Raw genomic sequence first — 22,833 nt, forward strand, 5'->3', positions numbered from 1 at the left:
CTATTTGATAAACCATCTGGAGAAACGTCATTCTAAGAGTTCCTGGTATACTAGGAATTCATGTAAAGTGCCCCTGGACTTCAAATACCTCCAAAAGATGTTGAAAAGTATAAATAAGTAAAATGTGGGGAACTCCCTGGTGGTCCAGTGGTTAGGACTCTGTGCTTTCACTACAGAGGGCACCAGTTTGATCCCTGATCAGGGAACTAAGACCCGACACGTGACATAGTGCACCCCAAAAAAAGCAAAATGTGTCTTGTTTAGGACCAACCCCATGAAGTCAAATGGGCTTCGATATTTCTCATACAGGTATGGATAGTGTCGGGGAAGCCATCTCAGCTGTGCCTCATTCATGAGGCAAGTATGTAGAGTAGCTGAGGAAGTTGGTAGGCATCCTCAGATCTACAGAGTCTTCGTGCCAGTGATACCAGAATCCATCACCCAGGATGTCTGTGGGGTCAGGAAAGCCACACTACATTAACGTTAAGTGCGGTTAGTTCCTAATAAGCCTTTCTAAACTCTCTCACTGTCATCTACTGGGTAAATGCTTTTTGAATGAATTATGGCTGTGAGCTTGATCACCAGCATGCAACCCAAGAGATTATCACCTCACGTCCATTATAATAGTAGCAGTAGTGGGATCCTAATTATGTACTCTAGAAGTGGGGCAAGGTACACAGGAAGAAGTAACTCGTTACACCCAAGATTTCATGGTGGTATTTCATCAGTTCACCTAAAGACTACAAAGATCACAGAGGTATACTTGAGCTGCAGTTTCTGTTTACCTTCAGCTAATGTATCATTCATGGGTCAGTTTTAGAAAAACAGAAACCACTTTAGCTATTTTAAGCAGGAAGGGATTTAAGAAATGCAAAGGATTGGAGAAGGCAATGGCACCCCACTCCAGTACTCTTGCCTGGAAAATCCCATGGATGGAGGAACCTTGTAGGCTGCAGTCCATGGGGTCGCTAAGAGTTGAACACGACTGAGCCACTTCACGTTCACTTTTCACTTTCATGCATTGGAGAAGGAAATGGCAACCCACTCCAGTGTTCTTGCCTGGAGAATCCCAAGGACAGCAGAACCTGGTGGGCTGCTGTCTATGGGGTCGCACAGTCGGACACGACTGAAGTGACATAGCAGCAGCAGCAGCAGGGTAAGTAGAAAACACTGGAAAACTCGAATTCTAAAAGATATATGGAACCCAATGCTCACAACAGCATTTACGGACAATAGCCAAGACATGTAAACAAGCTAAATCAACAGACAACTGGATAAACATGATGTGGCACACATTATACGTCTGTGTGTGTGCACATGTATGTGTCTCCATACACTGTTTCTGTAGACCCATCTTTAGACTTGCAGTTTCTACTCACTGCCAGAGTTATTTAGGTCAGCTTTTGTTCCCCCGTACTCTTCAGTGAGCTTTATCGTTCATTCTGTTTATTTGAAATTGAAGTACAGTTGGTTTACAATGTTGTGTTAGTTTCCGGTGTATGGCAAAGTGATTCAGCCATATGTATTATATATGTGTGTGTGTATAATGTATATAATATTATTTATGTGTACATATATGTAATATTACTCCATCATTTAAAAAATGAATGAAATAATGCCATTTGCAGCAACATGGATGGACCTAGAGATTATCATACTAAGTGCAGTCAAACAGAGAAAGACAAACACCATATGATTTCACTTATATGTGGAACCTAAAAAATGATATGAATGAACTTATTTACAAAACAGAAACAGACTCACAGACAGCAAAAATAAACTTATGGTTACGAAAGGGGAAAGGCTGAGAGGAATAAATTGGGAGTTTGGGATTAACAGATACACACTACTATATAGAAATTATATAAACAGCAAGGACCTACTGTATAACACAAGAAACTATATTCAACAACCTTTAATGGAAAAGAATCTGAATAAGAATATATACACACACAGTTCAGTTCAGTTTAGTTGCTCAGTCGTGTCCAACTCTTTGCGACCCCATGAATCACAGCACGCCAGGCGTTCCTGTCCATCACCACCTCCCGGAATTCACTCAGACTCACGTCCATTGCGTCGGTAATGCCATCCAGCCATCTCATCCTCTGTCGTCCCCTTCTCCTCCTGCCCCCAATCCCTCCCAGCATCAGAGTCTTTTCCAATGAGTCAACTCTTCGCATGAGGTGGCCAAAGTACTGGAGTTTCAGCTTTAGCATCATTCCTTCCGAAGAAATCCCAGGGCTGATCTCCTTCAGAATAGACACACAAATACAAACATATATACACACACACATATATATAACACATATGGTTGAATCATTTTACCATACACCAGAAACTCACACAACATCGTAAGCCAACTATACTTCAATTTCAAATAAATAAAATGAATGATAAAGCTCACTGAAGAGTACAGGGCAAAAGAAAGCTGAGCTAAGCAACTTTGGCAATGAGTAGAAACTGCAAGGCTAAAGACAGGTGTACATAAACAAGTGTATGGATAGACAGTTCTGTAACTACTACATGTATACAGGTATTAAGTAAAAAATGGATGAAATAAAAAATGCTGGAAGATCTGGAGAAGCATGTTTGAGGCAGGGCCTCCAGAAATGGCTCCCAGATGACAGAACTGTCCTGCCAAGGAACCACATAAAATCAAGAAGATACAATTAGAAACTACCCTAGAACTGTTAGCTGTAGAAACTTAGAGCCTAAACAGCAGTCTGGGTATCCCAACAGCCCACTGCTGCTGCTGTTGGCTTCAGTCACACTGCTAGACTGGCATCAGCAACAAACTGCATGTTCAGACCTCACAAGGCAACCCCCATGAAGCTAGTAACTAGAGATGGTGATGCTACCCCAGGAAGCGCAACCTCTCCGCACCATGCCTGCCTACAGGTAACAGGCAACAACAGCGCCTCTCCACACACATACCTTCTTCCAAATGTCCCCCAGGAGCATCTGACTGGACGAACTTAAATGACATTTGGAATCTTAACTCTAAGGGAATTGGAAGATAGGGGTTTTGGCATTCCAGGCTGTGTGGTACAGACTGACGTCCCCAAAGGAGGGGGAAGGGGATACTGAGCACTAATCCACTATAAACCCCAGCCAGCTTGCGGTGTTTCTTGAGGAAGAGGGCGGTGGGCAGTGAAAGCCACAGGGAAAGGCATTTCCTGGCTTGAAAACAGAAGTGGAACCAGAAAAGAAGGGAGAAAAGCCTAGCCTAACGGAGCACTGAGGCGGGTTTGACGTGGAGCTTTGGGTCTTTCTGAAATCCCTATCAAATGCTGCCCTCTAGTGTTCGTGAAATAAACTACGTTTAAGAAATGGCAACCCACTCTAGTATTTTTGCCTGCAGAATTCCATGGACAGAGGAGCTTGGTGGGCTACAGTCCACGGGTCGCAAAGAGTCGGACACGACTGAGCGACTTCACTAAGAAACGCTGAAACAGAACTTGATGAAACAATGCATCTAGCCAGAGTGAACAGCTATGGCGATCTGAACTTTATGGAAACTGGGGAAAATTCACTGAACTGGGACACTAAGACTACTCACAAATAATTCGGCCAATTGACACTGAGATCAAGTTTTGCCAAAATATTACTCAGACCCCTGGATATGGGTTATTTTTCCCTCCATAACAGAGTGAGTGTAAGTATTCTTTGTGATTCATGTAATGATCAGGAAAGCAGATGATCAATTAAATTATAAATCATTTACACTAGGACTTCCCTGGCAGTTTAGTGGTTGGGACTCCAGGCTTCCAATGCAGAGACGTGGGTTCGATCCTTGGTCAGGGAACTAAGATCCCACACCAGCTTGGCCAAAAAAAATAATAATAAAGAAACTAATATAAATCTCACACATTCACAAAAAAGAAAGCAAAAAACTAAATCATTTACATAAATTATGGATCCAAGAGACGACTTCCAATAAAGCATTAATTTACTGCCATCATTGTTAATTTGATTTTCTTGGTTTGTTATCTATCTTTGCAAGGTCTGCCCCAAACACTGCCACCACAGTTGATTAGGAGAAAAATGACATCACTGATGTTCAGAATTTCATGCGCCAGGAGAAATGAGTGTATCAGCAAAACAAAGTTCTTATATGAAACTCTTGCTCAGTACAACTAAAAAATGAAAGCTACTATGTTTAAAATTATTAAATCCACAGCTATCAACCCAAAACACCTGCCAGAATCATGGATTAAATAATAAAATCCAAGGATTAGAGGCTGTCCCTTGGTCACATCAAGGATATTTGTGCCTCCGTGCCCTTCCCTTCTCCCTGCTTGGAACAGGCTTTTCCCCAGCAGTGCATCCCTATATAGAAGTATGGCTCTTTAAAAAATTTTTTAAAAAGTGAGCTCTTAGTTCCCCAGGCGGGATGGAAGCCATGCCCCTGGCTGGGAGTGCAGAGTCTTAACCACTGGACCACCAGGGAAGTCTCTTTTGTCTTCCTTCCAAGTTGCTAAAGGAGTAAGGTGCAGGGTCCATGCTCACCAGAAAGCAACCTGTAGCCATTTCCTTTCTTTCCCTCTTCTTTCCTATGGTCATTTCGTGGTGCACCAAAACTATGGCTTGGGATCTTTGGGTGGGTTTGTTGGTGGGAGTAAGCCTCCTCTTTACAGGCAACTTCATGTGAGTTGTCTGCATTGGGATTAGGGATCAAAAGCAAATTCGTCAACCAAGTGTTAACTCTGTTTTCCTTTGCTAACTTTGCTTGACTGTATGACTTTCTTGGTTATTCTTTAGCTGTTGTTATTCAATCGCTAAGTGGCGTCTGACTCTGCAGCCACATGGACTGTAGCACACCAGGCTTCCCTGTCCTTCATTATCTCCCTAAGTCTGCTCAAACTCATGTCCATTAAGTCGGACATCCAACCATCTCATACTCGTCGTCCCCTTTTCCTCCTGCCCTCAATCATTCCCAGCATTAGGGTCATTTCCAGTAAGTTGGGTCTTTGCATCAGGTGGCCAAAGTATTTGAGCTTCAGCTTCAGCATCAGTTCTTCCAATTAATCTTCAGGACCGATTTCCTTCAGGGTTTACTGGTTTGACATCCTTAATGTCCAAGGGTCTCTCTAAGAGTTTTCTCTAACACCACAGTTCAAAAGCATCATTTCTTCAGTGTTCAGCCTTCTTTATGATCCAGCTCTCAAATCTGTATATGACTACTGGATAAACCATAGCTTTGACTAGACAGACCTTTGTCAGCAAAGTGATGTCTCTGCTTTTTAATATGCTGTCAGGTTTATCATAGCTTTCCTTCTAAGGAGCAAGCTTCTTTTAATTTCATGGCTGCAGTCATCCACAGTAATTTTGGAGCCCAGGAAAATGAAATTTGTCACTGTTTCCACGTTTCCCATATCAATTTGCTATGAAGTGATAGAACTGGATGCCATTACGTTTTTTTTAATGCTGTTTTTAAGCCAGCTTTTTCACTCTTTTCTTTCACCCTCATCAAGAAGCTCTTTAGTTCCTCTTTGCTTTCTGCCATTAGAGTGGTATCATCTGCTAATTCGTGTGTGTCTGGCCAAAATAATTTCTTTTTTTTATTTTTTTTTTTATTTTTTTTTAATTTTAAAATCTTTAATTCTTACATGTGTTCCCAAACATGAACCCCCCTCCCACCTCCCTCCCCATAACATCTCTGTGGGTCATCCCCATGCACCAGCCCCAAGCATGCTGTATCCTGCATCAGACATAGACTAGCGATTCAATTCTTACATGATAGTATACATGATAGAATGCCACTCTCCCATATCATCCCACCCTCTCCCTCTCCCTCTGAGTCCAAAAGTCCGTTATAGACAGCTGCGTCTTTTTCCTGTCTTGCATACAGGGTCGTCATTGCCATCTTTCTAAATTCCGTATATATGTGTTAGTATGCTGTATTGGTGTTTTTCTTTCTGGCTTACTTCACTCTGTATAATCGGCTCCAGTTTCGTCCATCTCATCAGAACTGATTCAAATGAATTCTTTTTAACGGCTGAGTAATACTCCATTGTGTATATGTACCACAGCTTTCTTATCCATTCATCTGCTGATGGACATCTAGGTTGTTTCCATGTCCTGGCTATTATAAACAGTGCTGCGATGAACATTGGGGTACATGTGTCTCTTTCAATTCTGGTTTCCTCGGTGTGTATGCCCAGCAGTGGGATTGCTGGGTCATAAGGGAGTTCTATTTGCAATTTTTTAAGGAATCTCCACACTGTTCTCCATAGTGGCTGTACTAGTTTGCATTCCCACCAACAGTGTAGGAGGGTTCCCTTTTCTCCACACCCTCTCCAGCATTTATTGCTTGCAGATTTTTGGATCGCAGCCATTCTGACTGGTGTGAAGTGGTACCTCATTGTGGTTTTGATTTGCATTTCTCTGATAATGAGTGATGTTGAGCATCTTTTCATGTGTTTGTTAGCCATCCGTATGTCTTCTTTGGAGATGTGTCTATTTAGTTCTTTGGCCCATTTTTTGATTGGGTCATTTATTTTTCTGGAATTGAGCTGCATAAGTTGCTTGTATATTTTTGAGATTAGTTGTTTGTCAGTTGCTTCATTTGCTATTATTTTCTCCCATTCAGAAGGCTGTCTTTTCACCTTGCTGATATTTTCCTTTGTTGTGCAGAAGCTTTTAATTTTAATTAGATCCCATTTGTTTATTTTTGCTTTTATTTCCAGAATTCTGGGGGGTGGATCATAGAGGATCCTGCTGTGATTTATGTCTGAGAGTGTTTTGCCTATGTTCTCCTCTAGGAGTTTTATAGTTTCTGGTCTTACATTTAGATCTTTAATCCATTTTGAGTTTATTTTTGTGTGTGGTGTTAGAAAGTGATCTAGTTTCATTCTTTTACAAGTGGTTGACCAGTTTTCCCAGCACCACTTGTTAAAGAGATTGTCTTTACTCCATTGTATATTCTTGCCTCCTTTCCAAAATAATTTCTAATAGCATTTTGATTTCACTCTGATTTCTAACCAAATATAGGATAGAGAAAACAAGGAGATTAATGAGAAAAGGCCATCATGGTTGGAATTGTAGCACTCTTTTCTGAGAACTGTCTCCACCCCAAGACCACCATCTCTGAGAACCGCTAAATATTTGGGAACTCTTTCAAAAACAGTATGAAACCATCCAAGTTTGAGGCTAGAACAGTCCCCAAACACTACAAGCTGGAGATGCTCTGCAGAAACCACTTCGTGTATTGCTTCATGCAATCAAATGATCAGTTTTCAGGTGCCAGAGCTGTCCCCATCCTCACTTGTCTCTTGGGTCCTCTGGCATTTGCAAACAAGTCACTGCAGAGATCAGAGAGTTCCCCTAGGCATAGCCCAGGGGACATGCATCATCGCTCTTTCCACCCCACTATTTTTGCTCTCCCACTGGGCAGGAGATGGACTCATCTTCAGGTTGCAGGGATGAAAGGCTGTAGAAAACAACAAGATCAAGGCTGTGTGGGGTCAGAGCTGTGTGTAATCAGTCATTAGGGGGCCCTGCTCTGCTGATTTGCTTCAAAGCTTTGGAATTTGACTTACGGGATCTCATCCTGCTGGGTTCACAAAAGAAAATTCCCAGAGGCTAGAGGTGAGGTCTAGCCACAGAAGTGAGCTCATAGATGGAGACACACTTAGAAAAAGAGTTTGTAGGCCTGTTGTTATGATAATCAAAACAATAATAAGTCAACCACAAGGATCCTCCCAAGATGGCCAAATCCCTCATGCTGGGTAGTTAAGTCATAGGACAGTCAAACAGTGTGGCTTTGAGAGCAAAAGAAATGTGGGGTAAAGAAACAATTTCAGTATTCACAAACAACAGACAGATTAAACAAATGATGGTAATTCCTCCAACAGAATAACACGCAGCCATTAAAAAATAACATAGGACACTTGCTGTTCACCTGAAACTATCACAACATTGTTAATCAGCTAGACTCCAATACAAAATAAAATGTTTAAAAAAAAAAAAAAGAGGAAAACACATATTACTCATAGGTATGTAATGGGTACTGCCCTCAAGAGGGCAACTTGGGGCCACAGATGGAAAATGCAAATGCATAAACCTCTATCTAATCCAGCATATTCCACTTGGATGAGTTCATCCTCTAGACATATTCAGAGGTGCAAAATGATATATGTACATATGTGCCTGTACAAGATTACTTATGGCAGCATTTTTTGTAAACATTTAGGAACCAGAGTTAGGGAACATATTTTAAAAGTTATAGTACAGCCACACAGTGAAATACAGTATGGTCTTTTAAATTTTTATATTTGGCTGCGCTGGGTCTTTGTTGCTAGGTGAGGGCTCTCTCTAGTTTTGGCAAGCAGGACCGACTCTTTGTTGCAGTGCCTGGGCTTCTCCTAGAACATTGCAGTGGCTTCTCTTGAGGAGCACAAGCTTTACAGTGTGGGCTCAATAGTTGTGGCAGAAGGGCTTAGTTGCCCTGCAGCATGTGGGCTCTTCCTGGACCAGGGATCAGACCTGTGTCCCCTGCAACAGCAGGTGGATTCTTAACCACTGGACCACCAGGGAAGTCTTAAAAAAAAAAAAGTTCTCTATGTCCGGATACATTGCTAAATGCAAAACTATAACAACAAAAAATCAAGCTGCAGAACATGTATATTACACCACCATTCAAGGCTAATGTAAGGGAGAGAGGAAGAGTATTTGCTAGAAGGAAGTATCTGTTGTCCACATCTGATGCCTTTGGCCTCTTAGCCAGCTGGGGACTGAGCTTTCCTGAACTGGGCAGCCTCAGTGGAGGAAGCTGTGCATCAGTGTCCTCTAGTGAAGCAGGTTACATACTAAGTGGGAATAGGAGTCATCAGTTACTTGCTGAAAATGAAAATTTAAGGGATCTTCCCTTAGAGATTGTGACTCAGTAGGTATGGAGTTGAACCCAGAATTAGTAGAGATTTTTGTTTTTTAAATAGACTTTCTATTTTAGAACAGTTTTAGGTTCACTGCACATTTGAGAGGCAGGTACGGGAATTTCCTATATACTTCCTGCTCTGGGCCTCCCTGGTGACTCAGTGGTAAAGAATCTTCCTGCAATGCAGAAGTAGCATCTGGGATGAACTAAAGGCTTCAGAGTTGAATCCGTGAGGATCTATGAGAGGGCAGTCCTGACACATCATCTGGTCTCAAGCTCAAGCTCAAAGGAGCCCTAAAATGTGGCTGCTGTTCACTGAAAAGCTTGCTCCTGGAAGCAAGCCCTTCCATGTTCATATTTTCGTTCTTTTGAGCTTGAGGTTATCTACATCCTTTCATATAATTGTCATGGAAATGCAACAGAGGTAATTGCTGGTCATCCAGAGTTACTCACAGATGGAAAGTTGGATCTATGAGCACAAAACAACTGGTTGCCTGGTTTATGGCTAAAGGATGTTCTGCCAACTTCTATTTAGATGGTGGAGCTTCCCTGGTGGCTCAGTGGTAAAGAGTCCTCCTGCAATGCAGGAGACCTTCTGCTATGCAGGAAAATGATGATTTGATCCGTGGATTGGGAAGATCCCCTGGAGAAGGAAATAGCAACTCAATCCAATATTCTTGCCTGGAAAATCCCACGGAGAGGAGCCTGGCAAGCTACAGTCAATGGGGTCGCAAGAGTCGAATACAGCTTACTGACTAAACAACAACAATTTAGATGGTGACAGTTTCTTTCTCAGTGAACCCATGAGATAGATACTCCCTTAAATGACCATTTATACACTTCTATGTATTATATATACTGTAGTTCATGTATATGAGTATTGTAGCTACATTATTGTAAATTATCTTCTTTTCTTGAAGTCTATTTCATCATTAGTTGTCTTTTGCCATTTGTTTTTGACTTAAAAAAAGCCTTTTGTTATCTTTAGATACAATTTCTTTTGCTATCCTTAGATGTGATTCAGGTAAAACAAGTGTAAACACCTACGTACCATATATACATTTTTCTTAGACCACTATTCATCATTCTTTTCATCAGCTCTATAATATTTTTCAATGTATTTGTTTATGCTTGGCCATGCCTTGTGGCTTTCAAGATCTTAGTTCCTCGACCAGAGATCAAACCTTTCCCCTCAGAAGTATGGAAAGTGTGCAGTCCTAACCACTGGACTGCCAGGAAATTTCTTGTAATATTTTTCAAAACCATCAATATTCCTGGACTCAATCACAGTTAAAAAGTTAGTGCTCAGTCGTGTCCGACTCTTTTCAACCCCGTGGACTGTAGCCCGTCAGGCTCCTCTGTTCATGGAATTCTTCAGGCAAGAATAGTGGGGATCTTCCTGACCCAGGAATCAAACCTGTGTCTCCTGAATTGCAGGCAGGTTATTCACCATCTGAACTTGCTAAATTTATATTTTATTCAGGAAAATATAATATTAAATACTAAATGAGAACACAGGCATTGCATTTTCAATAATTCTATTATAAGACACTATTCCTGATAAGTAGCACTCACGATGTAAAGTACTGTTCTAAATGCTTTACAACTAATTTAATCTTCAAACAAGACTATAAGGTAAGTGCTAGTCTCACAATGCCATGCTGACTCTCATTATTGTTGTACAAGTTAGACTTCTGACCCTAAATGAAATCCATCTTGAATTCAAATCTCCCCATACTATCTAATTTCAAGAGTAAATGATCTGAAAATATGAACACTCAGTGGCCACCCTAGTGCTCTCAGAATTTTCCCTACATATTGCAGGGCTCCAAGACAGCCCCTGCAACTACACAGCGTCTTTTTTTGGGGGGGGGAGGGGGGAGTGGAGGGACAATTCCTTTATAGTATTAAGTTTCTGCTATACAATGAAGTAAATCAGCTGTACCTGTACATATATCCCCTCCTTCGTGGACCTCTCCCCCACCTCTCCCCACTGCCCACCCCACTCCTCTAGGTCATCAGAGAGCACCAAGCTGAGCTCCCTGTGCTTGACATCAGGTTCCCACTAGCTGCCTGTTCTACACGTGGTATTTATGTCGATCCTACTCTTCCAGTTTGTCCCACGCTCCCCTTCCCGCCTCCCCTGACGGTGTACACAACTCTGTTCTCTACATCTTGGTCTCTATTCCTGCCCTTGAAATGGGCTTCCCTGTACCATTTTTCTAGAGTCCATATTTATGTCTTAATATGCAATATTTCTCTCTGACTCACTTCACTCTGTATGACAGATTCTAGGTCCACCCACATCTCCACAATGACCCAATTTCATTCCTTTTTATGGCTGAATAAGATTCCATCAGAGTGTCTCCATAGCTGCTGCTGAAACGGGGGGTCCTTGCTATCACTCCACCCTTCTTGACACACTGCCCAGTCTTTGCCCTCAATATCTAGGAAATGGCTTCCCGTGGCATTACCGTTGCATCTACCTATCTCTGAGTATTGCCGGCTATCTCCATTGCCTCTGAATACTGTGTATTTCCCCTGCACCCCATCCTTAATTGGGCTATTGAGTTTGACTTCCTACAGATTATTGTCTATTTGATCTGTTCCAGAGTTCACTAGGCCCTTTAAATGCTGACAATAAGCCCACAGAGCTGGGACAGTTTCTCCTCACCCATTATTGACATCATGTCCATTTATAGGGCTTCAGTGCTTAGCATATGTAGTCTAGAAATCTACCTAAGCTATGACACTTTTGTGTCAAAGGTGGAGGTTCCTTTGGTTTGGGAAATTAATAAAGGCTCTAAGAAAGTAGGTTTCAGCGTCTTGACTGAAAGCACAAAGCTTTCATGTTATACAAGGAAGGAGCTGGAATGTAACAGAAGCCCCACAGGAAGTTCAATACCCTTGGCCCCACCCCTTCCACTTCAGAGATGTCCCCTATTCTGCTTCACACCTGGTCTGCTCTTTGTCTTTTTTTTTTTTTTTTTTCCATTTTTTGGGCGCAGCATGTAGGATCTTAGTTCTCTGATCAGGGATCAGACCCATGCCCCTTGCATTAGAAGCCAAGACTCTTCATCACTGGACCCCCAGGGGAGTTCCTGCTCTTTCCAGTTTATATGCAGAACCATCTATTTAGAGCTTCTGGGAATTTTGTTCCCCCAGATAATGGTATTTTACTTCAGGTTGGGCAACTCAACATATCTATTCAACCATCCTAAACTTATTTTCCCTCAAATTTACTTTTCCTCCTAAGTCTGGTACTCTCATTGTGAGGAGAAAGGGTCAGTGCTGAGTTTTAGGGAATTCCGCCTCATATCCAAGACCCTGTATTGGGTCATCAGATGTTTATATTGCTGCTGCTGCTAAGTCCCTTCAGTCGTGTCCGACTCTGTGCAACCCCATAGACGGCAGCCCACCAGGCTCCCCCATCCCTGGGATTCTCCAGGCAAGAACACTGGAGTGGGTTGCCATTGCCTTCTCCAATGCATGAAAGTGAAAAGTGAAAGTGAAGTCACTGAGTCGTGTCCGACCCTCAGTGACCCCATGGACTGCAGCCCACCAGGCTCCTCCACCCATGGGATTTGCCAGGCAAGAGTACTGGAGTGTGGTGCCACTGCCTTCTGAATTCCACGGTCTTTATAACCTGCTTGTTTTATCTCAAAAGCACTGACTTGACCTCTTGGAACTGAAGGTTGTTTGGGTTTTTTGTTTGTTTGTTTCAGACAAGGTACCCTCATAGAAATCCCAATAAGGGTTTAAAATGTTTATAAGCAGGGAGTCTATTGACCCAAATATGCACTAATTTGAAAGCCTTCAGTTTTATAATTTCTTTTCTAGTTCTTAAACTTTTTTCTTTTTAATTGTGTTATAATTTACATAGCATACAATTCACTTACTATTCTTGTGCAATTCAATGATTTTTAGTATGCTGACAGAGTTGCCTAACTATCACCACAAGCACAGAGGTGCTTTTTTTGGCCTCCTGGCATATAGGATCTTAGTTTCCCAACCAGAGATCGAACCAGTGCCCTCTGCACTGGAAGCACGGAGTCTTAACCACTGGAAGCATGGAGTCTTAACCACTGGACTACCAGGGAAGTCCCCAGTCTTATTCAGTTTTAAGTCTACTTTAATTCATTCTTTTATTCAACACTTTTGGGGGACTGAGCAAGAGCCAGGTACAACTCTAGGTACAACAGAGAACAAAAGAAAGACTGCTGCCTTCCTGGGGTTTACATGGCAATAAATACTAAACATAATGAGTAAATTATATAGTTTTTCAAAGGAGTTAATGTCTACAGAATAAAGAAAAAATAAAGTGATAACAGATATCGGAATGTGGGGATGGAAATTGCCAGTTTAGAAGGTGTTCCGGATGGGTATCACTGACATTTGAGAAAACACTCAGAGAAGCGAAGCATGTTCCAGAAGTAGACATACTGCCTGGCGGGTGCAACATGAGTAAAATGAGATGAGTTGGGGTACAACAGGAAATGAGATCAGAAAATGAAATGGGGGAGGAGAGGAGGTGAATCTACCTATTAAAAGTAGCCTATTAACTTTGTTTCAAAAAATAAGAGATTTTTACTACTTCAAGTAGGCATTTATTCCCCTGGGAAACATATACTCATCTGAACGCAGAGTTCCAAAGAACAGCAAGGAGAGATACAAAAGCCTTCAGTGATCAATGCAAAGAAATAGAGGAAAATAACAGAAGAATAGCAAGAAGAGATAAGAAAGCAATGCAAAGAAATTGAGGAAAATAACAGAATGGGAAAGACTAGATATCTCTTTAAGAAAATCAAAGATATCAAGGGAACATTTCATGCAAAGATGGGCTCAATAAAAGATAGAAATGGTATGGGCCTAACAGAAGCAGAAGATATTAAGAGGGGGCAAGAAAACATAGAGGAACTATACAAAAAAGATCTTCAGGACCCAGATAACCACGATGGTGTGATCACTCACCTAGAGCCAGACATTCTGGAATGTGAAGTCAGGTGGGACTTAGGAAGCATTACTACAAACAAAGCTTGTGGAGGTGATGGAATTCCAGTTGAGCTATTTCAAATCCTAAAAGATATTGCTGTGAAAGTGCTGCAATCAATATGCCAGCAAACTTGGAAAACTCAGCAGTGGCCACAGGACTGGAAAAGGTCAGTTTTCATTCTAATTCCAAAGAAGGGCAATGCCAAAGAATGCTCAAACTACTGCACAATTGTACTCATCTAAGTGGATCACAATAAACTGTGGAAAATTCTGAAAGAGATGGGAATACCAGACCACCTGACCTGCCTCTTGAAAAATCTGTATGCAGGTCAGGAAGCAGCAGTTAGAACTGGACATGGAAAAACAGACTAGTTCCAAATAGGAAAAGGAGTACGTCAAGGCTGTATATTGTCACCCTGCTTATTTAACTTCTATGCAGAGTACATCATGAGCAACGCTGGACTGGAAGAAACACAAGCTAGAATCAAGATTGCCGGGAGAAACATCAATAACCTCAGATATGCAGATGACACCACCCTTACGGCAGAAAGTGAAGAGGAACTAAAAAGCCTTTTGATGAAAGTGAAAGTGGAGAGTGAAAAAGTTGGCTTAAAGCTCAACATTCAAAAAACTAAGATCATGGCATCCGGTCCCATCACTTCATGGCAAACAGACGGGGAAACAGTGACAGACTTTATTTTTGGGGGCTCCAAAAATCACTGCAGATGGTGACGGCAGCCATGAAATGAAAAGATACTTGCTCTTTGGAAGAAAAGCTATGACTAACCTAGTGAGTGAGTAAAGTCGCTCAGTCGTGTCTGACTCTTTGCGACCCCATCGACTGTAGCCCACCAGGCTCCTCTATCCATGGGATTCTCCAGGCAAGAACACTGGAGTAGGTTGCCATTTTCTTTTCCAGGGGATCTTCCCAACCCAGGGATCGAACCCGGGTCTCCCAAGTTGTAGGCAGACGCTTTACCATCTAAGCCACCAAGGAAGTCAAACCTAGACAGCATATTAAAAAGCAGACACATTACTTTGCCAACAAAGGTCTGTCTAGTCAAAGCTATGGTTTTTCCAGTAGTCATGTATGGATGTGAGAGTTGAACTATAAAGAAAGCTGAACACTGAAGAATTGATGCTTTTGAACTGTGATGTTGGAGAAGACTCTTGAGAGTCCCATGGATTGCAAGGAGATCCAACCAGTCAATCTTAAAGGAAATCAGTCCTGAATATTCATTGGAAGGACTGATGCTGAAGCTCAAACTGCAATACTTTGGCCACCTGATGTGAAGAACTGACTCACTGGAAAAGACCCTGATGCTGGGAAAGATTGAAGGCGGGAGGAGAAGGGGACGACAGAGGATGAGACGATTGGATGGCATCACCAACTCAATAGACATGAGTTTGAGCAAGCTCCAGGAGTTGGTGATGGACAGGGAAGCCTGGCATAACGCAGTCCATAGGGTCACAAAGAGTCAGACACAACTGAACAACTGAACTTATTCTTCTGCATATTTCCAATAAAGCTGTACATTTCACTACTTATAAAAACTTGGAATATATTCTTGTTGACCTTATTCATGTATAAACTGTACAATTCAATCAATTTTGATAAATGATGATACCTGTGACCTCACTACTATACTCAAGTTCCAGAACATTTCCATCATCCTGTAAGCACCCATCCTCTTTTTTTTTGGCCACACTGTATAGCATGAGGGATCTGAATTCTCCAACCAGGAATCAATGCCTCCAACCCATGCCCCCTGCATTGGAAACTTGGGAGTCTTAACCACTGGAACACCAGGGAAGTCTATGTCCATTCCTTTATAGTCCATGCCTCCCTCCACTGCTAATCCCAAGCAACCATCAGCCTGCTTTTTGTCACCATAGAATTGGTTTGCATTTTCTAGGATTTTTAAATAAACAGACTCATACAGTATATACTCTTTTATGTCTGGCTTCTTTCAATCAGGATGATGCTTTTGAAGTTCATTCATACTAATGTTATATTAATATAAGTACTTTTTTATTGATGTGCATTCATTGTATAAACATATCATATTTAGTTTATCGTCTAACCTATTGATGGAAATTTAGGTTTTGTGGGCTTAAAGCTTTAACATATGTATACTGCTTGTATTAACTGTGTTTTAACAAGTACTATAAAGATTCCACAATCCAGAAATTTTAAGTACTTAAAGCCTGTGGACAGAGGAAATCTTAAAAGTTTAATCCAAATTGAAAGTGAAGTCGCTCAGTCGTCCCCGACTCAGCGACCCCATGGACTGCAAGCCTACCAGGCTCCTCCGCCCATGGGATTTTCCAGGCAAGAATTTTTGCTCCAGAGAATTATAAAGTACAAAGTACAAAATGAAGTCGCTCAGTCATGTCCAACTCTTTGCAATCCCATGGACTCTAGCCTACTAGGCTCCTCCGTCCGTGGAATTTTCCAAGCAGAACGACTGGAGTGGGTTGCCATTTCCTTCTCAAAGAGTAATAAAAAGACATTAAAGCATGAATATATATTAGTGGGATAAAATTCTATGGGAAGAGTAGAACAGAAAAGAATGATGAGAAACTTCCCAATGACAAGAAGTTTATCACATACTGCACTAAGGTTATTACAACTTATTATTCACATTTAAAGAAGTGAGGTGACTTTTATCTTTTTAAGTCAATATTTACAAATACCAGAAATTGAATACTTCAAAATTCTTTAAATTTATGAAATTTTAGATATCAATTTTAAAATATCAATGTGAAAATTAAAAAACAGAAGTAAAAAAGCTTGAGTACCCCTTCTTTCCATCCTGTTCATAAAGGTTGCGCTTTAATTGATTTGGGATGAGCAGAAACATCATCGCTTTTAAAGTTCCCCAGGTGGGGACTTCCTTGGTGGCCCAGTGGCTAAGCCAGTGCACTCCCAATGCAGGGGGCCTAGGTTCAATTCCTAATCAGGGAACTAGATCCCACATACAACTAAAGATACAGCATGCCGAAAGCCACAACTAAGATCTGGTGTGACCAAACAAACTAATTAAGTAAATAATAAATATTTTTTTTAAAAAGTTTCCTAGGTGATTCTAAAGTGTACCCAAAGTTTCTCTGAAAACAGCATTCTCTCTCAGTAGACAAGGAATATAAAAAATGAAAGCTACAGAGTTTACTGTTGAACTGAGAGTATTAGTCATCTGACAAGTAACTATCTGCAAGGTTTATAAAAATATCACATCAGTAGTCCTCATAGAACTTAAGCACAAATATATTAACTGATAACCATGGCCAGTACCTATGATGCCTTCCAATGGAGAAGCGCTATTATTTGCAAGGCACTGAGCCAACTGTTTTAAGTAAATGGTATTATCTCCACCGTAGATAGTTCCAGGCCTAGAATACTCAGCCACAAGTGTGGTGACAAAAAAGAAAAAACCAGGGGAATATTTATTAACAACAATTGCCCCTGGGCTCATCTGCCTTTTTTCACAGTAGTATTTCTTTTAGCTTACTGCCGCAAATCTCAAGTCTGCTAAAAACTTAATTTTGTTTTCTACTTCTCTATCACTCTTCTATTCTTTTTTTGTGCCTTAGCTATTATTTCTCTCACTCTTGTCTCTTGTTACAATTTCTAGTATAGTGATAAAAAATGGGATCAGGATTTGGGCTCAAAGCCAAATTCCACAATTAATTAAACACGTGACTTAGTAATTTAAAACGGAGGTCACTGGTGCCCCGTGTAGTGGACTGAATATAGCACTAATGTTTATAGCACTAATATATATAGCTTGTGTATAATGCTTATGAAGCACTTGTACATTCTTTAGCCTTGGAAGGTGTGTGCATGCACGCTAAGCCACTTCAGTCGTGTCTGATTCTTTGAGACCCTATGGACTGTAGCCCTCCAGGTCCCTCTGTCCATAGAATTCTCCAGGGAAGAATACTAGAGTGTGTGTTGCCATTTCTTCCTCGAGGGGATCTTCCTGACCCAGAGACTGAACTGACATCTCTTGTGCCTTCTGCACTGGCAGGTGGATCCTTTACCACTAGCACCACCTTAATCTTTCTCTTGACACAAAAGCTTAGTATTTCTTTTGGTGTTGGTGTGGGTATTGCTAATGGTAGCAACTCCCCCTGCAGAATGATTTAGAACTACTTTAGGGAGTGAAAGTCGCTCAGTCATGTCCCACTTTTTGCGACCCCCACCGACTATACAGTCCATGGAATTCTCCAGGCCAGAATACTAGAGTGGGTAGCCATTCCCTTCTCCAGGGAATCTTCCCAACCCAGGGATCAAACCCAGGACTCCCGCATGGCAGGCGGATTCTTTACCAACTGGGCCACCAGGGAAGCCCAGAACTACTTTGATTCTCTCTTAAGTCTTGCCAGCAATTACTCTTCTCTTTATTCCAAGATCTTTTGTTAGGCCAGTTGTAAGCCAATTGGGTAGGGAGTGTCAGGAGAAAGAGAACTAGGCAGGACTTTATTGACATAAGACAAGCAATTTTTTGGCCTAAGCCATTTCGGAATCTAAGCCTGGTCACAATGCTTGCCCTTCAACAGGTCTCAGTAATAATAATCCTAAAGGAACAAAAGAATAAACTGTTATCAGGCCAGAGAGATAACAATAGCAAAGACAGTAAATCAGTTGTAAAGTGAGAGTCTTAGTCACTCAGTGCGACTCTTTGTGACTCCCATAGACAGCCTGCCAGGCTCCTCTGTCCATGGGGATTCTTCAGGCAAGAACACTGGAGTGGGTTGCCATTTCCTTCTCCAGAGGATCTTCCTGACGCAGGAATCAAACCCAGGTCTCCAGCATTGCAGGGAGACTGCTTACTGTCTGAGCCACCCAGGGAAGTCAGTTGTAAAGACTCCCAGTTCTCTTTTAATGATAAAGATTAGCCTGAGGCATTTTCTTTAACTATTTTGCATAACTTAACCCCTCCTCAAGGTCTCAACCACTAGATCAGCAGGAACCAAAGGAATGATGATGTTGACCTTTTCTAACCCTCACAACTTCAAAGTTTGGACTCTATCAACCTCTGCCCCTATTCTATGCTGAATCCACTTGTTCAAATCACTTCATGAATATTCATGTATCCTCAGCTTAAAACTTCCCCAATTTTGCTGTTCAGGGAGACACTGCTTTGAGAAAGATTCCCGTGTTCTCCACACCTGCTGCAAGTAATAAATCCTTCCTCCTCCTGATCTTTGGCTTGGATGTGTCTTTTGGTTAAACACCCCTCAAGAGGCAAACCCAGTTTTCGGGTAACACAGGATTTAAGCTTCTCAACAGCAGCATAACTGACATTTGGGACTAGATAATTTTTTTGGTTTGGTAACTAGTCTACAAAATGTACGTTTAGCAGGATTCTTGTCCTCTGTCCACTGAATACCAGTAGTACTGCCCCAGTCGTGACAATCAAAATGCCTACAAAGGCCAAATGGACTAAGGGATAAATCTGTCAAAAACCACTTATTTAGTCATGACTGGCTACAGATCTACCTGGTATTGGCTCTACTCCTGGTAGATAATCCCAATCTCCATTCACGTATTAAGAACTGTCCTAAACCTAAAAAGAGAATATGTCTTCTACGAGCCTGCTGATTCTTCATTAAATTGCTTTTTTCTGTTTTTAACTTACTCATTATTCATTTTTTGGCTGTGGTGAGTCTTCGCTGCTGCATGTGGGCTTTCTGTAGTTGCAGCAAGTGGGGGCTATTCTCCAGTTGCACTGCACGGGTTTCCCACCGCGGGGGCTTCTCTTGTTGCAGAGCGCGGGCTCTAGGCACATGGCTTCAGCGGTTGTAGCAAGTGGGCTCAGTGTTTTCCGGGAGGGAAAGGGGCAGGGCACAACCTTTGAAAGAATGACACAGCCTAGAGGATACAACATAAACTGATTAGAATGAAATGAGTTCAAGATGGCAGACAAGTCAACTTTGATGACTAGACCATGATCCTCAATCAGCAAGCTAAATGACACACCCAGAGGCACCATGACAGTTCCAAGGTCAGCTGTCAAAAGACCAAAGAGTGGGCAGCGGCCCAATTCCTGGAAATCTTCATCCTGTCCCAAAAATAGTTGGAGCAATCCTCCCACTCATTCGCTTATGAAATTACCCAGGCCATAAAACCTAACCCACACATTTCAAGGCCACTGCACTCACCCTCTGCAATGACCCACACTCTGTAGAGTGTGTTTCTCTCTGAATAAATCCACTTCTTACCTATCACTATGTCTCTCACTGAATTTTTTCTGTGATGAGACATCAAGAACCTTCGCTTCATTACACCCTGAAACCAAGTCTGTGATCTCAGTTGGAAGACTATGGGTTGTGCCTGGATTCAAGTCCCAAGCAGGGTTTTTGAGTTTGAGTCCATATGCTGCCCTCAAGCATGTAGATCCCAGACTGGTTGGAACCAGAAGATTGCTGTCACTGACTCCCACTTACCTCACCAATAAACAGTCAGAAGAATGTCCACATGCTGATCATTAGTATAAAAACTCCTCACTACTCCTCTAGGTCGGGACACAGTTTGAAGGGCACTTGCCTACTGTGGCCCCCTTTGCCTGGCCAAACAACATAGCTATTCATGGCTGCATGTATGTGTGCTCCGTCGTGTCTAACTTTGTGTGATCCACTGGACTGCCAGGCTCCTCTGTACATGGGATTTTTCAGGCAAGAAAACTGGAGTGGGTTGCCATGCCCTCCCCCGGGGATCTTCTCAACCCAGGGATCGAAACTGCATCTCCTTTGGCTCCTGCATTGGCAAGTGGATTCTTTACCACTAGGGCAACCTGGGAACCCCATAGCTATTCATACTTCACCCAAAACTCCATGCCAAAATGCAATTTGGTACCAGTGTACAGGGGCTGAATTTTGGTTACACTAGCTCACCATCAACCTAGCAAAAGGAAGTCATACACCCGAAGTCTTCATCTCAAGTTTAGCTTATAACCCTGGTGGTGTAATGGTTAAGAATCCACCTGCCAATGAGGGGACATGGGTTCGACCCCAGGTCTGGGAAGCAACATGTCATGGAGCAACTAAGCCTGTGAACTGCAACTACTGAGCCAGAGCTCTAGAGCCCTCAAGACACAACTACTGAGCCCACACACCACAACTACTGAAGCACACACAACTAGAGCCTGCGCTCCACAACAAGAGAGGCCGCACAATAAGAAGCCCGCATAACCCAACAAAGAGTAGCCACTGCTCACCACAATCAGAGAAAGCATGAGCAGCAACAGACACCCAGTGCAGCAAAAATTTTAATAAACAGAAATAAATTTAGGAAAACTTCTACACCAAAACAATGGAGGAATTAGGGGATTTTGAGCATGAGCCACAGGTCCTCTTTGCTTTGCCCTGCAATAAACCCTTCTCTGCTCCAAACTCCACCACTTTGGTTTGTTTGGCCTCACTGTCTATCAGACACACAAACTTTGTTCAGTAACAAAATGATGGCCTAAAACTTTCCACACTTAAAAAAACTATAAACCTACAGTTCCAAGAAACCCAATGAACCCTAAACTAAAGAAACATAAAGGAAATGACACCAAATAACATCAGAATCAAATTGCTCAAAACAAGTGATTTTTTAAAAAATCTTAATCATTTCTCGGCCTTTTGGCTAAGATCAAGTGTATTTAGTCTTAAATCAGCCAGAAAAAGACATGTTAAATAAAGAACATATAAAGGGTAACATCAGATTTCTCACAGGAGACAATACAAAAGAGAACACTGTGGAATGACATCTTTAAAGTCCTAAAAAAAAAACTGTCAAATAATTTCAGAGAGAGCAAAAATACCTTTCAAAAATAAAGGCAAAGCTTCCAGAAGATAAAGAAGATATGCTTCATATTCCTCCCATTAAATACAGCTAAACATACTGAAATTATAAACATTAAACTTAACAAAACTGAAAGGTGAAGAGAAACTAGACCAAGAAATTATCTTGAGACTCAAGAAATGACATGACATAGGGTTCCTGAGTTTCTTTTTTGCCTCATATATTCTACATTGGGTGTCTGAGAAGCCAGCCATCTGAAAATGTCAGTGGGTACTAAGAGAAGCTCGCTCTTCTGAGCCAAAGGATAAAGAAAGGGGCAGCCTTGCAAGACAAAACTTGCAGGCAATAACCACCCTACTTCAACCAAACTCCACAGAAAATAAGCATGCCACCACCGCCACCCATATCAGTCAAGGTCTAACAGGAAGCTTAGACCTCCCCTCACCAGGCTGCAACACACACATCTCATTCTCGCAGCCAAGCTGCTGTCACTGAAGGTCCGGTAGGAACCCAGACAGCCACCCTAGTCCACTAGAATGAGGTACCTCTCCCATTCCCCAGCCCCAGTTAGTCAACAGAAGCCTAGTGGGCAACCTAGACTTCCACCCTACCTGGCAGTAATGAGGCAGCATCTCCTTTTCTTAGCCAGTATGGTGTCAGAGAAAACCTGCTAAAAAGAGATTTGGGTAAGAGCCACAGTCTCAAGAAAATGACCAAAATATCCAGGATTTTAAAAAAATAAAATCATCATACCAATACCAGGAAAATTCCCACTTAAATGAGAAAAGAAAACCAGAAGAAATTTCCTGGTGGTCCAATGCTTAGGACTCCACATTTTCACTGCCAAGGGCTTGGGTCTGATTCCTGCTCAGGGAACCAAGATCCCACAAGCCCCATGGTGTGGCCAGGAAAAAAAAAAAACTAAAAGACAGAAACACCAATCTTTGGACTATCTGACAAGGAATTTAAAGCAACCATCACAAAAATGCTTCAATGAGCAATTATGAACATGTCTTAAGTAAGTGGAAAAGTACAACTTAGCAAAGAAACAGAAGATTTAAAGAACCAAGAAGAAATTCTAGAACTGAAAAATATAACTACCAAAATTAAAAACTCACTAGATGGGCTCAAAAGCAGAACGGACCCAGTAGATGGGGGAAAAGTCAGA

At 41.8% G+C, this 22,833-nt stretch overlaps 1 long non-coding RNA gene across 1 annotated transcript; it reads right to left on the minus strand.

Moving 5' to 3' along the window:
- Positions 1–1,957: 1,957 nt before the first annotated feature.
- On the minus strand, positions 1,958–22,338 carry LOC128048898 (uncharacterized). Its single transcript, XR_008199411.1, has 3 exons — positions 22,277–22,338; positions 19,516–19,748; positions 1,958–2,249 (listed from the first exon to the last, which is right to left on the minus strand). It is a non-coding gene; the product is annotated as an uncharacterized LOC128048898 (long non-coding RNA).
- Between the last annotated feature and the right edge of the window lie 495 nt (positions 22,339–22,833).

The sequence above is a fragment of the Budorcas taxicolor genome, chromosome 5, assembly GCF_023091745.1.
Source record: "Budorcas taxicolor isolate Tak-1 chromosome 5, Takin1.1, whole genome shotgun sequence".
Lineage (NCBI taxonomy): Eukaryota > Metazoa > Chordata > Mammalia > Artiodactyla > Bovidae > Budorcas > Budorcas taxicolor.